Here is a 15,149-nt window from a genome sequence, read left to right as displayed (position 1 = left end):
GTCCTCTAAACCCTACATTTGTCGGTTCAAGTCCTGATAGTGACACTGTGACCATGAGCATGTCACTTCACCTGTCTAGGCGGCACGGTGTGGGATCGCTGGGCATAAGAAATGTAACCAGTATTAACTAAATGTTATACTAGATAAAGGCGTCAGTCGTAAATGTAGAATATTTTGCCTTTAGAATAAGTAACTAGTTTGCAAAAGCTGAGTGAAAAAGTACAGTCGCGAGCATGTAGCTGGAAGTGAATAAAAAGACGACCAAATATGTACTTAACTTCAGCTTTGTGTTCATTACACACTCAATGGCAGATTCTATTAAATAGTAATAATTACCACCAAGTCCTTTCCCAAACCTATTGTACGGTAAAAAATACTGGGCTGTTTAAAGTAAACCCAGATCCGTCTCCTGTCAGCTTCTCTACACGCTCCATGACTCTACCGGCCCCTGACTTCCTGTTTTTTTGCCCCTCCCATTTCCGCTGAAGATCACGTGAACAACCGATATAGTTCGCACGCAGAACCGATATAGTTCATACACAAAGTTGCGATAGGGTGCGCACACATAACCAGTATGTTTCGTACAAGAAACCGACATGGTACACACATACAACCAACAGAGTTCAAGCGCAAAACCGATATGTTACCCACATTAAACCAGTATAAGACGTGCATGAAACCAATATAATGCATACACAAATCCATCATTAGACCGGCACAGAACACAAACCAATATAGTTCATACACAAACCAATAACATGCGAGCGTAAACCAATGCAGTTCACTCACAAACCAATAACAAACGTACTGGAACCAGTAACATACATACGCGAATTAATATAGTTCATATGAAAACCAGTGCTATGCATATACAAGCGGATCCATCCATCCATCCATCCATCCATCCATCCATCCATCCATCCATCCATCTATCCATCCTCTTCCACTTATCTGAGGTCGGGTCGCGGGGGCAGCAGCTTGAGCAGAGATGCCCAGACTTCCCTCTCCCTGGCCACTTCTTCTAGCTCTTCTGGGAGAATCCCGAGGCGTTCCCAGGCCAGCCGGGAGACATAGTCCCTCCAGCGTGTCCTGGGTCTTCCCCGGGGCCTCCTCCCGGTTGGATGTGCCCAGAGCACCTCATCAGGGAGGCGTCCAGGAGGCATCCTGATCAGATGCCCGAGCCACCTCATCTTACTCCCCTCGATGCGGAGGAGCAGCGGCTCTACTCTGAGCCACTACCGGATGACTGAGCTTCTCACCCTATCTTTAAGGGAGAGCCCAGACACCCTGTGGAGGAAACTCATTTCAGCCACTTGCATTCGCAATCTCGTTCTTTCAGTCACTACCCATAGCTCATGACCATAGGTGAGGGTAGGAATGTAGATCGACTGGTAAATTGAGAGCTTCGCCTTGCGGCTCGGCTCCCTTTTCACCACGACAGACCAATGCAGAGCCCGCATCACTGTGGACGCCACACTGATCCGCCTGTCGATCTCCCGCTCCATTCTTCCCTCACTCGTGAACAAGACCCTGAGATACTTGAACTCCTCCACTTGGGGCAGGATCTCGCTCCCAATCCTGAGAGGGCACTCCACCCTTTTCCGGCTGAGGACCATGGTCTCGGATTTGGAGGTGCTGATTCCCATCCCAGCCGCTTCACACTCAGCTGCGAACCGATCCAGAGAGAGCTGAAGATCAAACGGATATAGTTCACACACAAACCGATAATATACGGACACGAACCAATATAGTTCATATGAATGAAACCAATATTGTTCACACGCAAACCAATTAAGTATGCATGCAAACCGATAGTAATTATCCATAAACCAATAATGTTCACGCGTAAAACCAATAATTTTCGTACAAAAATATATGATTTTTGGCCTGCTTGGCCTCTCATAAGTCAGTGCCTCACCAGCTTCAGTACTGGCAGCAGAAATCGGCAACATACAGTCTGCTAGCTCCAGGACCTCGTCTGTGCTCCTGCATTACAGGCGTTAGTCGAGCGAGTATTTTCACTGTGTTACTATCTGTGCAACGGACGTCATTGCAACATTAAGAAATCTCACGAAATGCGTGCTTGTTTAAAGCTTAACAGCAACGTGCTTGCACAGACTAGTTTCTTGGGTTGAAACATTTGATCTTGTTGATTACACTCATTAGGCCACTTAATCTGTTTGCTCATTGATAGTCAACTTGTGTTTAACGGCATTATGAACTGTGAGTGTATTTTGTTGACTGAAACATAACTTGTATTGAAACATGTGTAGGCCAGCATTTGTGGTCTTGCAACAGAAAAAAAAACTAAAACTGTACTAATATTATGTAAAAAGAACAGAACTAAATAAAATAAAAACTAAAATATTAAACACAGAACTAAATAAAAAAAATTGTCTCCACTGAAAACTATAATGAAATAAAAATAAAAATTAGTTTTATAAAATAGAATAAAAACTAAAACTATAATTAATATCAGAACTGAAATGTCACTGGTACCAACTACTGGTCTTATAATAAGAGCTCTTACATGTCTCCTAAATCTCTGTTGTGTTCCTCTAGCTTCTTTGTGATTCCCATTCTGGGCGGGTAGCCCAGTCTGATGATATTGACAACCACTGATACCCATCTAAGTCACATTCCTGCTGAAATGCTTGAGTATGCAGTACTGTCAGCAGCAGGCTCTCACAAGGGCTAGTCATTGAGACTTGAGTTTTATTGCCTTTTCTAAGTCCAGTGGCCACTTTTTGTATTGGATTTCTTTTACAGAAGTCATCTTGGCGGGCTGCAATCATAGAACAATGGTCAGTTAACTTGTGACTCATCTTATGTGTTGTGCTTTATCTCAGATAGACACAAAGCTTCCTATGTGATGCCTAAATTGTCAGCGAGCTCAACCAGAATGCCCCTGCAATATCAGGTATTGAGTGAGACAAAATATAGAAATACGAAAGCCCAGTTTTTAAAAATTCATCATTTTCAACCATTTTGTTGTTTGCTCAGTTGTAACCTGATATTCCACAGAGCCTAAAATGTAAAATAGAAATATGGACATGTGGACATTTGGGAATTTCACAGGTTCTGGCTTCTCTCCCACCTTTAAAACAGACTAGCAGAGCTTGAGAGAACCCCCCATCCAATCTGTGCTGTTTATTGGTCCATAAAAAGGCAAACAAAATGTTAAGTCAGGTTCTATTCAATAAGGGTGCGCACAAAAAGGTGAGCTTCAAAAGGGAAACCTCAATTGGGCGCAGCGAATAAAGGCAAATGCAACAAAATTATTACAGAAAATTTATTAGATAAAGGCAATGATTGAACGTATAAAAAGGCAAAAGCAAGAATATTAAAACATCCAATTAATTAATGCATGAACTTCTAATGAACTATTTCTAAAGCTCTCTATATTTCGTTGTTTTCTGCTCTTACTCATTGTTGTGTTACACTTGAAGCTGTAGATTATGTGCAATGCCACGTAGATATTTTATTATTATCTACTATTATTATCTATCTATTATTATCTAAATTATCTACGAACGCCTTTATTTGCCGCGCTCAATTGAGGTCGCCCTTTTGAAGCTCGCCTTTTTGTGCGCGCCCTTATTGAAAGATACCGTTAAGTCATATTGAATCCTGAATATATTGAATATAAATCAAGGAACTCGGATTATATGATGCATTAGTGAGACCGCACCTGGAGTATTGTGTGCAGTTATGGCCACCACAGTACAAGAAAGATACTCGTAGCAGAACTTGAAGCTGTGCAGAGGAGAGCAACCAGACACTGACAGACTCAGAGAATTAAACCTGTTTAGTCTTGAGCAGAGGAGACTGCATGGAGACCTCATCCAGGTCTTCAAAAGGCATTGATAAAGTAGATCCTGCAACATTCTTTCAGCTTAAGGGAGAATCACATACTCATGGACATCTAGTGGAAATTAAGGGTAAGTGAATTTATGATTGAAGCCAGGAAACAATTCTTTACATGAAGAGTTGTGGGACTCTGGAACAAACTACCGAGACATGTAGTTGAAGGAGACACCTTGACAACCTTTAAGAAGAATCTGGATAATACACTGGGACAGCTTAGCTATTAGCTAAACAAACTGCCTTGATGAACTGAATGGTCTCCTCTTGTTTGTCAAATTTCTTATGTGTAAGTGCACCACTCTTCCCTGGCCTTCAAGTAAATGGCGTGGTACTTATGGCACACAGTTGAGGTAACATTAGTGGATCTAGTTATCTGGATTCAGTGTTACCTTTTTAATGGTCCTTTAGTGCCCCTGAGTATTCTCCATGACCTGCTGCTACTGGTCACATTTTCTGTCAGATCTGATAGAGCAATAGTTTTTTATTTTGTTCCTCTTGTGCTGGATGCATAGCCTTTCCTGCTTTATTTTGAACAGGCATTGACATTCGCTTCTGATTCTGTGCTAAATTCTTGAAGTGTTCCCACAGTTTCTTGGCGTTGCTACTTTCTCCAGGCTCTCTGTCAGGGGCCTTTGCCTTTGTGACAGGAATGTTTCTTTAGTGTTGTTTTGCTGCCACCTTCTGTTTCAGTGATGACTGAACAGGCTCAGATTTCAAATCTGAAAAGATGCATAGTGTGTTTGTGTGTGTGAGTTAAAAATGTGTTCAGCCTGCCATGGTGGACATTTCCAATTGTATTTATGTTTTATTTTCCGTCTCATTAACATTACAAGCACTGTGATGATTGGAGGTCAGTCCCCTTATGTTACTGTGTGCTACTCTTAAATGTGCTCAAAGCATTTCTTTTTTCTCCGTCTGCGGATTTTTTACTGTGTGTTGGGATTTATCACCCAGCTTGTGTTATGCAGCAGTGCATGAATTCTCTAAAATCTGTTAGTTAACAGTTTTAAAAAAGTGTGTTTAATTGACAAATAGGGCATCCTAGTTAGGGGTAGCTAATAAGATCCTTGGAAATTGGTGAGATTTGCATTTCTCAGCTTGCAACTTTTCTTTCAAAAACGATCTTGAGAAGAATGAACTCACTGAAATTTTATATATTAGGGTAATCAATAACAGAAGAAATCTGGCCTTTGTGTAAGAAATTGGTCAGCTTGAGTAGCAGAAGGGCTTTGAGGAAGCCCAACAGCAGGACCAGAGCAGTCTCTAACAAGCGTCCCCCAGAATATGTGTGTTAGTTTGCTAATTTAAGATGAACTTGTAACTTTTCACTTATTGAAGGTTCAGTCTGTTGACTGAAGGATGTTAACCCACCTGCACGTTTACCTGCTGTGTGCTACTGATCGAGTTTCCTTTTGCCCAATGGAAATTCAGTGTTCTATAGATTTGCAGCCAAGTTCACAAGTCTCAGATCCGATGTCCAAGAAGAGTTTCTGGGGTTCCATTCATTCTTCCACTTCTTCTTAAAGACAAAGAGAAAGCCCATGTGTACCCTGGCAGCATCAGGCATCAAGTCAAGAACTAACGGCAAAATAGTCCATCATAAGGTAATCCTACTCTCAAAAGTACGCACACATACTCGTAGCAGGCCAATTTAGGACCGTGAATTAAGCTAAACAAACATGTCTTTGAATTGTGGGAGGAAAAAAAACAGTGAACATGGGGTCAGAATGGCAAGCTGTCGCCCTCTTGAGCGCTTTGCTGTCTCTCCTTTCAAGTGTGTCCTAAAAGACAGCAACTGGCTCAGGTCATTTGATTGCGCAGCGCAGAACTGTCCAGACAGCCCAGTTTTGAGCTGACGTGCACAAGGACCCTTGGGTGGTTGAATTCAAACAGCTAAGGTGTCTCCCACACAGGCTGAATCTGTTGATGAACTGGCTCATCATCATGTCCGGCCCGCACTACAAATGCTCTGTCCAGTACAAAGCCATTTATGCTAAGTTCTTTTCAAACCCAGGTTACGTTTTTCCCATGTGATTTATGTGTACATTTTCTCTGTGCCTCCCATTTGTTGGTCGGGGTCTATAATGCAACTCTGACCTCCTCAGAGGTGCACTGCAGCTATTACATAACCTGGAGGGCATGTTCAAACAGAAGGGATGGCCGTATTATTACCACACCCTTGACATGTAGCAGTCTGAACTGAGCCTTCGCACTGATAATTTAGTCTGGGATGACCACTAATGAAATAAAAGATTTCCGGTGGGTTTCAATGTCTTCTTTCCTTTTCACATACAACAGCAATCTTTGTCTGATGCTTTCAAGAAGTCCACATGTTGATATCTAAGTGTGCAGACCAAGTCATATTGAGCTGAGCAACAGCAGGGGCACAGCCATTTGAATGGCACATTTTCATGCTCAGCTACCACAGATGGTGCCAATCAACGTCCACCTCCTTTGATACTCTGGCCACAAAAAGTGTACCCAGTGCAGTTTCTCAGTCTGCTTGTTCCAGTTCTCTACTTCTTATACATGTTTACCTGAATAATGGTGGTGCGGTTTATGCTATGAGGTGTGCAGCCCTTGTCTTGAATGGCTTGAACCCCATTTTACATTCCCCTCGTATCTGCAGCTCTGTCCCGCATATCCTTCTCCATGCCTTTTGTTTGTCTAAGCAATCCGGGATTTTCTGGGCACAGTTTTAGACATCCCTTTTCTACTAAAACCCTGCCTTAACCAAACTGAGTTTGAGTATGTCTTCAGTGGTGCCCATAATAACAAGAAAGACATTTTGTTTGTTTGTCTTTTCCGGTGTCATATCACAGGGCTGAGTTAGTTGGATTTTGAGCGTGTTAAAGAACTTGTTCACTTTTAGTTCATTCTTAGGACCTTTTATAACTGTGTGACCTTCACTTTAGTCACACTTGCAAGTTATTCACCAGTGCTGGAGGCCTCCATACATCACCATTATATGTGTCCTAGTAGAGCAAAAGCTTCATTCCTGGCCCTTTTCTTTTCTTTCTATTATATAGAAAAATTCTGCAACGAGATGAGACTTTTTTGAAGAGATTTTTTCAAGTCCGTGAGATGAGACTTTTGAAATTAAATTTTTTGAAGTTACGCCCTCCTCTCAACCATATTCAAACACCTACACGGTCCACTCACATCTCATTTGTGTGACAAACACATTTCCTGCTCTCTCAGCTCTTATACATTTTGACGTTTTCCTCACTTTAAGGTCCCCATTAAAGAAGATGTATTATGTCCAAATCTTATTGATGAATTTCATCCTGAAGGGATATCAACAGAAGAAATTAGTACACTGGCAATCCTAGCACCGAGAAAAGATGAATTCAAATGAATTAATATGAAAATTGTCAATCAGTTACACTGCAAATTGGTTAAATGTTTATCAATAGACTGTGCTGAAACAGTTGGTGGTGGTCGTGCGGAAGATGAAAACATCAGCTTACAATATTCTGAAGAATAACTACAGCCGTTAACACTGTCCGGTCTTCCACCACCCAAATTACTGTTGAAAGAGGGTTGTAACCAAGAAAGGTAATGTAGTACATCTTCCTCAGATAACATTAGACAACAAAGGAGATCTTGATATGCCATTCATATTAAAATGTTAACCGTTTTCCGTTAGAATAGATTTTGCAAAGACAATAGAAATCACAGAGACAAACTTTCGAAAAAGTCAGTTTACTTATTAGAGAGAAAGAAATGATTCTCTCACGGGCAGTTATACGTTACGTTGTCACGATGTAAGTCCAAACATCCATCCATCCATCCATCCATTATCCCACCCGCTATATCCTAACTACTCGGTCACAGGGATCTGCAGGGCGCCAGCCCACCGCAGAGCACACACACCCACACACACCAAGCACAATTTAGGATCACGAATGCACCTAACCTGCATGTCTGTGGACTATGGGAGAAAACCGGAGCACCTGGAGGAAACCCACACAGACACGGGGAGAACATGCAAACTCCACGCAGGGAGGACCCGGGAAGTGAACCCAGGTCTCCTAACTGCGAGGCAGCAGCGCTACCCACTGCGCCACCGTGCCCTAAGTCCAAACACAGAATCAAAATTCAATGTGATATTGACTAAAATTTAATTCAAAAAATTGTGCTGGAATATGTGAATTTCCCCCTGGGATTAATAAAGTATCTATCTATCTATCTATCTATCTATCTATCTATCTATCTATCTATCTATCTATCTATCTATCTATCTATCTATCTGTCTCTCGGATTTGTGTATTTCTGATTTTTGTGAGTTTTGTGATCTCTCCTGTGTTACAACTTTGTCTTGCTTTTGGTATTTGGTTTTTGGATTTCACACCGGCTTTCTTTGCCCTGATGTTTGCCTTTTCAGCAATATAGTTTTAGCACCTCTTTTACCTTTTTTGTTTTTTTAATAGATTTTATGAACACATTTTTCAATTTCTAAGAAGCCTCGATAATTCAGACCACAGGTTCTAATGGTTCCTCTGTCCCAATTGAAAGTTTTTTGTGTTCATAAAAACTGCTTATGAATACCTTGAAACTACTTCAGGTTTTTTTGTTCGGTTCCTCCCAATTCAGAAAAGTCTACCATTTGGCTCGTCTTGACGTCTAGTTACGCATGATATTGAGTTTTTGGAGGTTGAAAGCCCTAATCTTTAGGCCATTTCTAGACCACATTTTGTGAAGGAAACTACACCTTTATGATAAACAGTTAACCAATAGGTGTCTTCAACACAAAAGATCAGAAGGACTTGAAGTTGGTCATGCCACATCATCTGACCCAAGGGGCTCAGCCCCTAATGGGATACAAGAAGTCAACGTTACTCATTTTACAAAACTTTGAAAAAAATGTCAATTGGTAATACAGGCATGTGGAGTGTTTCTGATCATGAATATGATGATATTGTTGATGTTTGTTTTTTTTTTACCAGTTGTCCTGGGCCTGTAAGACACTCCCAGATGGTTAAAAGGGACACATTTTAAACTTAAGAATGTGGCGTATCGTTTTAGACTATCTCCAAGTCTTTGATTATGACGATGGTGTCATTTTTGATCCTTTACTAGGGATCTAGCCCTCTAAAGACCTTTATCAGAGGGTGAAGTATGACAATTTTCTATTACATTTGAAAATATTTAGACTTTAAACATTTAAATTGAAGCACACATTTTAATATTTAAAATTTTTGACACAACTATTCTTGTTTATTATGTACTTCTACTTCATGAAGTAAATCATTACATCTTTTATGGACACCCTGAATTAGCGTGGCTCAGGCTAATTCACACTTTTTTTTTGGGGGCATAGAAGCCCCTTTGTTGTGTTGGACTACTGCAGGCTTCACTGGAAACCTGAGGGAGAGCCCGAGTCATCCTGAAAATGCTCTCCAGCACTGCTGGGCACACATTAGCTACGCTTTGTGTTCGCCTTTCCATGAAGTCGTTTATCGTTCATTGCACTTTTTCATTAGTGATAACTAAAAGAGGCTTCTACTTGGATTTGAGCTTATACCCGCCACCCCAATGGTGATAACATTGGCAACATCCAGCTTTGGAATTAAAATAAGAAAAAAAATGTTTAGATGGGAGATATTTTATGATTTTTATTTTACTTAAATATAAACTGGGAAAAGCCTAACAGATAGTGGAGCTATGAAAGTGGAGTAATCAATAACCAAAAAATGGAATAATAGAATATCTCCCATATGCCACCCATCCCAAAATCTTTGTCAGTGTTGCAATGACAAAACCAAAAGAGGGTTGGCTATGATAAAAGCACAAGGCAAAAGGACAAGAGGAAATATCCTCCATGAAAATATGACAGTGTATATTACGATTAAATAATACAGACCCTGAAGTTCTTCAAACATCACCCTGTTATGTGTTAGTAGGTAAAAAATTTGTGTGAGAATAATATAAAAAACAATTTGTTGCTGTGGCGAAATATGCCGAGATCCTACAGACGTTATCAGCTGTAGCAGAGGCGTTGGTGGGCTTTGAACCAAGCTTGTTACGCCATTAATGTGTCTTGCATCAAGAATAAAATGTTCCCTTTTTTATCTTCTGAATTTTCCTTCAGACATGCGGAACATACATATAGTGAAAAGTAATCCGAATGTTACTGAGTAGTTCACATTTTTAATCTTATCAGTGCATTAAACTCATTTTAGGCCTCACTGCTATTGACTTATGAATGGTGGTCTCACTGAGCTTCTGCCAAACTGTGGACCACTTGAGTGTGCAGCACATGATAAGAAAGGGCAGCCATTTTCTGAGCGTTTCTTTAAATCTGATCCCATCACTACAGCCTTGCTCTCTGTGTTTTGATTTGCACCGTTGCAGACAACAGACGTGGGCTTGCTCAGTGCAGATTACGTGTTCTGTGAAGACCACTTTTGGCACCCTAGTTAATTGTTATAAAGAGTGAAGAACTATGCCATTGTTTACTCCTAATAACTTGAACTGCAGGATATGTGATATAAATCTATAAAACAAAACGATTCACATATTTCAAACAGACCAATAAAGCACGCTGTATTTGTGCATTTCATGCAGTGAAGTAATTTAAAGAAGAACTTGGAATGTTTGAGCATTTGTTTTGTTTTCAGATTTTCATCCATTCATATTCAATTTTGTTTAATTCCATTCAGGACTGCATTCAGAATGAGGATGGTTTAACGCTGGATGGTAAGTTGATCGATTGTGGTGTTGACCCTGCGGACCTCTTAGTCATATACTGTGGAAAAAAGACTTTGTGGTGCTGAACAATCAGCCATGCAATTCAGTAGTTAGTAGACAGAAAGCAATTGTCTTAGTGTACTGTATGACTGACATACTGGAGTTAACTTTACTGCATTAGACTGTTAAATACGCACAAAAAGTCATTCCAAAAGGGTACTTCATTCATTCGTACATGAACTTTAATTTATTTCAGTCAGTTCTCTAGTATTTTCATTTATTTTGTAACTTTACACCCAAAAAACTGCTGCAGCTACTAAAAACATCCTTTTGGTGGCACTGTGGTTCTACACGTTTGCGAAATGTCACATCAGCGGCCCTGACTGACTTCAGTGGGTAAATCTGATCTCTAACTCCAAAACTTTGTAATGTTTAATGTATAAAACTAACTTTCTGTGAAAAAGTACAGTTGTAAAAGCACCCTTATTTGAAAATGGGAGCCTGTGGTAAACCCGTAGTCTTTAATAAAATGCAGTTATCTACTTTTCATTATTGAGTGTTCTAGGATTACATCTTGTTATATTTTAAAGTGTTTTAAAAATGCTGACATTTCAAGAGCGCAGAAGATTTAGTTATTAGAAATAATAATAATAATAATAATAATAATAATGGTATTACAAAAGAAACAGCCACACATGCCAAGGTCAGAATCACAAACCATCTTTTCATTTTCTGAACCTGTTTTGTCTACTGCTCACTCATCTGGACAAAAGGTAGGAATTGCCATCGGACTGGACAGGAGGCCATTGCAGGGCCCTCTCAGATGGTCCAGCTTCAGTATACCCACTAAACTAAGACACATTTGTTTGTCATTAAAGAGGAAATCTGAGTATCTGGAGAAAAGCAATGTCAAAACAAAGAGAAGGTGCCTTCTCTAAAAAGATAATAATCTGACAGAGAATCTCTGGTGTGGTCAGGCTGAATACTAAAAAGGTGACGTGAACAGTGAAAGCGCTTTTCCCTCGGCTTGATTTGTGCATTGCTGCACATTTTTCTGACTGGTTCTTCTCACTGATTATGGTGAGGAGAACCTGAGAGACAAAAATCAGGAAACAGTGGCAGCCTCCAGGTGTGAAAGTCCCTGTCCCCTCTGACGAGTAAGATGTTTAAAGACTTAAAACTAAAACTCTTTTTGTACTAGCACTTCCCAACACGATCTAATTGTAATTTTCATCCTTATCATCAATTCCAAGATGCAACATGCCACAATCAAAAGAAATTCTTGATGTGCATCAGTCATGAAGCCACTCCTAAAGTTCCTAGTCACCATCATGCAGCAGTCAGAGGAACGTCATTTCATGAAGGAAAATTTTTTTCAGACATTAGTCAGGCTTGCATCTTATATTAAAATGTCCCCAAACGTAAGGTGTAATAGTATGCTGGAAATCATGAAAAGTCCTAAAACAACATTTAGGGACATGCAGGCCTTTCTCACTTTAGCTGGAATCGGTGCTCCTTCAGCAGAAACACAATGGACACAAACGGGGTCTCTGGCAAAGGTTTAGGACAGAAGGTAACACCTGCTGATAAAAACTTACAGTAATTGCTCCCCTCAGTCCAGTTTTCCCCCCATTGTATCCAGAGACCTGCTTTCTATGGCCATGGTATTGGAGGGTTTTGGTTTAGGGAAGGTTTGTTGCTTCAGTACTTAGCCATCTGTTGAAGAGTGTTGACTTGAGCTATGCTTCACAGGACTTTTAGACAGAATGTCAGGGCGTCAGATTTACAGTTTTGGAACAGCGTACACAAAATCTAGAAGTAAACCTCATTGCAATGGTGTGGTCAGAAATCAAACGAGTGCTGCAGTTGAAGCTCAAAATCTCACAGCTGTCTCTGAGTTCAAGATGGCGGCAAGAACCTAATCTTCCAATTGTTGTTCCTCAATGTGTACTAAGTCTAGAGAGGCAATTACAAAGGCGAAAATGCAAACTGTAACACCAGGAAGGCAGTTTTGGATTTCCACCAAGTTTGGAATGGTTAATGCTTATGGACTACTTCATAATACATTATCCATATACAGTAGATGGTCAAATCATGGAGTATTTAGCTTACCTGAAGACTGGTTAGTTAGTGAACATTACATACCTTTCTCGTCTGTGGACCATAACTAGAAGGTAACCAATGCACTGTTTCAGTAGCTGTAAGGTTTTAAGAAGGCTCAGGTCATTGGTGTGATGGAGGGAGAACTCTCCCTTAGATTAGGTATAGAGGGAATGACCTGGATGGAATGGCACCATTTTGCAACATATGGCACCAGTGGAAAAGACACTTGCAAACCGTGTACAACTCACAAAAGGAAGATCAACACAAAACCACAAGGTGACAAATGTGCAAAGCCCCCTTTGGTGCTGTGTCTGTGACTCACAGATCCCAGCGTAATGACAGTTCATTACCCTCAGAAAACAATTGCAATGAATCACATCTTCTGGAATGTCACTGGTCAGTGTTCCTGGTCATCTGAGCCATGGTCATGGCTATGCAAGGGGCAGAATCCAGATGTCAGCTCCAATTGAGATGTGGCCAGGTTGTGTGATCAACCTAATCATAGTCTTATCAGTCCATGTCCATGTCACACCCTAATCATCTAGTAGTAATGGTCATCTTAGTCGCTGTTTCAAAAGGTCTAAAGTACCTTTGACTTTCGATTTAAAACATTACATGGACACTAAATACAATAAAATGATACAAGGGTCATAATGAAAATAATGATTACGTTCATTTTACTGTTCCATAAAGATATAAAAATGAAATTATTTCATGTCAGTCATGTCTGTGTAAATTCATTTCACCCTCTTCCAGTTCCCTTTGTGGCAGAACTCAGTTATGGCCTACACATCACTGCTTGAACAGCCTCATTCTTCTCAGTGTCACACGGTGATTTCCTTTCAGGAGCTCACTGATTTTTCTTTTAGTTCTTTTTTTTTTTTCTAAATGAAGATACCGCAGCTGGTGGACAATCCCTACTGGACCAACCCCCTAAGGACTTTTCCCATAGTTTGACAATGCAAGAACCCAAGTAGTCATCTCATATACAGTACATGCTGAAACTGTGTGTGAAGCTGGTGGGGATTTCCTTCTTTACTACTCCTCATTAAAATGACTTGTCTCTTGTCAGCTGTCTGTTCATGCTGACTTCTGTACACACAACTGAGCTGAGACAGTTTTTCATTCATTACTTACAGTATATGCATTAAATAAAATATTCATTTCTGATTGGGGTTACAAGCACTTTTTAAATAATATCTAATGCATTCATTTATGACAGTAGCCTTGTGCAAACTTGGTCCCACAATGATGTCATCCTATTGCTACAGCCAATTTGACACCCTGCAGTTAAATTTGAACGTGTTACCAGTCTTTGCTCCTTTTTCAGTTTGGCAAGACAGTGCCAGAACTAGGAAGCCCATGAATAGTGTGATATGAAGAAAATCCAGAGGGAAACCCACAAGGGTGATTATGTATGTCTGCCTCCATTATAGGAAGTCATATTAGAACCCATTACAGGGTTGCCCAATTACAAAGAGAAGGCACCGGCAATATGGCCATGGTCTTTTGTAGAATTACTGCAGCCTTCATGGGCTGAATATCCCACGCAATGTAAAAGTATTCCATGTTCTCTTGAATAAGGTCATTCATCAGTAGAACTAAAGCAATAATAATAAAGTACAGGACAATAAACCCTCTCAATAATCACTGCGTGACCATATTGCAGTTTTTATGTACCACAACATTCAACACTCATTACTGTATCTCTAGAAGTAATCTGAAGATTCCTGTGCCTATCCACCTTTTAGAAATTCAACAAGAGTACAGTGATCCCTCGCTATATCGCGCTTCGCCTTTCGCGGCTTCACTCTATCGCGGATTTTATATGTAAAAATATTTAAATATATATCGTGGATTTTTTGCTGGTTCGCGGATTTCTGAGGACAATGGGTCTTTTAATTTCTGGTACATGCTTCCTCAGTTGGTTTGCCCAGTTGATTTCATACAAGGGACGCTATTGGCAGATGGCTGAGAAGCTACCCAACTTACTTTTCTTTCTCTCTCTCTTGCGCTGACTTTCTCTGATCCTGACGTAGGGGGTGTGAGCAGGGGGGCTGTTCGCACACCTAGACGATACGGACGCTCGTCTAAAAATGCTGAAAGATTATCTTCACGTCGCTATCTTCTGTGCAGCTGCTTCCTGAAGCGACATGCTGCACGGTGCTTCGCATACTTAAAAGCTTGAAGGGCACGTATTGATTTTTGACTCTTTGTTTTTCTTTGTCTCTCTCTCACTCTCTGCTCCTGATGGAGGGGGTGTGAGCTGCCGCCTTCAACAGCTTTGTACCGGCGGTGCTTTGCATACTTAAAAGCCAAACAGCCCTATTGATTTGTTTGCTTTCCTCTGTCTTTCTGACAGTCTGTGCTCCTGACGCGCACTCCTTTGAAGAGGAAGATATATTTGCATTCTTTTAATTGTGAGACAGAACTGTCATCTCTGTCTTGTCATGGAGCACAGTTTAAACTTTTGAAAAAGAGACAAA

This window comes from Erpetoichthys calabaricus, chromosome 13 (genome assembly GCF_900747795.2).
Source record: "Erpetoichthys calabaricus chromosome 13, fErpCal1.3, whole genome shotgun sequence".
NCBI classification, from domain to species: domain Eukaryota; kingdom Metazoa; phylum Chordata; class Cladistia; order Polypteriformes; family Polypteridae; genus Erpetoichthys; species Erpetoichthys calabaricus.
The sequence above is the reverse complement of the archived record's forward strand: the minus strand, read 5'-3'. Positions refer to the sequence as shown.